The sequence below is a fragment of the Chrysochloris asiatica genome, unplaced genomic scaffold (genome assembly GCF_000296735.1).
Source record: "Chrysochloris asiatica unplaced genomic scaffold, ChrAsi1.0 scaffold00008, whole genome shotgun sequence".
Taxonomy (NCBI): Eukaryota; Metazoa; Chordata; class Mammalia; order Afrosoricida; family Chrysochloridae; genus Chrysochloris; species Chrysochloris asiatica.
The window spans coordinates 31,827,406-31,829,631 of NW_006408526.1; the positions used below are offsets into that span (position 1 = coordinate 31,827,406).

Genomic DNA, 2,226 nt, shown 5'->3' on the forward strand with positions numbered 1-2,226 from the left:
ACATGGAACCACCATGCTCCCTCAAGATATCCTTTAGAACTTTTTTAAAAGTCAGAATCCAATCAATATTTATCCATCATTGTATTTAGTTATAACTTTTCAGTCTTTTACAATCCCTTTTTAAGGTGCCCTGGTGGTACAGTGGGTTAAGTGTTGTGTTAAAAGGTAACTACAAGATCAGCAGTTCAAACCCATCAACTGCTCTACAGGAGAACAATGAGGCTGTCTATACCTGTACAGATTTACAACCTCAGAAACCCTAACGAGCTATTCTACTCTTTTCTGTAAGGTCATTATGGATTGGAATCAACATAATGGCAGTTATTTTGGTTTGGGTTAATTCCTTTTTTTTTTTATGAAACAGGATGTAGACTCTATTAAGAAGCACGAAATTAATTGTTTTACTTTGAAATATACTTTTGGCAGGAGGGCTAAGGTCTGCCGTGGGAAGCAAAATCCCTCCAGTTCTGCCTAAATCAACCAGACCAGTGAGCATTCCCAAACACATAACTTGTAAGCTCATTTGTAGTGGACAGAGCAGGCAGGGAGTGAGAAGGCAAGTGTACTGTTCTTGCGGACTAGGAAGAACTCCCATGCACTTTCTCTCCAAGGCACTGTGCAGATCCACAGTGATATTGGGTTCGCTCTGCTTCTACAGGAAGTACTGAGGACCTGAAATTTTCTGGGATCTTTCCTTCACTTCACTACCTTTAGCAAGATTTCTTTCATGGTAACCTTTGTATTGTCTACCTGAATCAGGGAGAATCCATGAGCAGCATTTATCTGAGCAAATAGCAACTCTTTGGATGTCAGACCAGGAGAGGAATACTTTTCAACCAGGGCCAAGGTACTAAAGCCAAACTTATAAATAGGCTCATTGGAATCCAGTAGGGGAAAACTGTGTCCACCATACCATCGTCCTCAGCAATGTGCAGGCTGTAGGCACTGACGTTATCACTGAACATGAGCTCCCATCCTTCACTTGTATATTGCCAACAGGTGAGCCAAATCAAGTCCTGCACTCTGGTGCTGGACATGGTCACCATGGTCACTGGCAGCGGTCTGTCCTGGCTGCTATCCAAGTACAGAGGGCTCTTGCCATGTTGAAAGTGTTATTGAGCTGTAGAGGGCACTGTTCCAGGCATACAGATAATAGTGAGTGCTTCCTACAACTTGGAAGCTTTTCTCTGAGGGACTTTTTTTTTTTTTTTCTTCCAAATAGTGACTTTAACTCCTGGGCTGATTGTTTAGAATTTTTTTCTTTTCACGGAATATGTTTGCATTTGATTTGGTTTTGCATCTCTTTTCTAATCTTTGAGCTGTGTTCGAATGTCTTCTAAATACCGAATTCCTAACTTGATCTCATATCTACTGATTGGGCATATGCATAGCTCTGAGTTTTACCATTGCTACCCTGAATTTCTGACCCACTGTCTCCAGGCATTGAAGGAAGATGAATCTTCTTTAGGTCAACATCATGATCACTGAGAACCATTTCTCACATTCCCATGTCATCACTGGTCACATGTGACTGTTGAATATGAGCTAGAATGATAGTTGGATTATCCAAGAAGGCTATCCTTTCTGTGGGCTAATTTCTTTCAAAAGGCTATTTACTTCTCTTATATTGTTTCATAGGTTCACCTTCCTCCTGGTAATTACACATCTTTGTGTAATCTTCCTTTGGGTGTGGATTGAACTTGACTTACTTCTAGCCAACATAATATGGCAAAGGTGATGTGTTATTTCACTAGCTTAGTTGCATTGCATTATATAAGATACTATCTTGGTCCATGTCTTAAAAAGAGAGGATCTGCTGCTAGCCCTAAAAATGCTTCCACTGTGAGGACAGGGCAGGCCCTGGGACATGTTCCAGCTCTCTCTTCCGCCTCCCAGCACCTGCCCTGAGCTCTGCATTCCAGGGATTTTTTGAGACTAGGGCTCCTTGTGGCCCTCTCAGCTGCCATTTCCTCAGCTCGCCCTCATACTCCTGCTGCCCGCCTCCCATCAACAGCCAATCATCAGTCCTGTTGCCTCAAGCCACTCAGGTTAATTCCTTTTTTAAAAAAATCTTTCATGACTTGAATATTTTTCAAAGGTATAGGCCAGTTGTCTGTGGTGTATTCCACAATATGGATCAATAAGTGGTGACTGTATCACCATATGGAATACACGAGAGCCAAATTGACTACATCTGTGGAAAGAAACATTGGAGAAGCTCAATAT

At 41.8% G+C, this 2,226-nt stretch overlaps 1 pseudogene; it reads right to left on the reverse strand.

Moving 5' to 3' along the window:
* Positions 1-519: 519 nt before the first annotated feature.
* LOC102828968 lies at positions 520-1,666 on the reverse strand (annotated as a pseudogene).
* Positions 1,667-2,226: the final 560 nt, after the last annotated feature.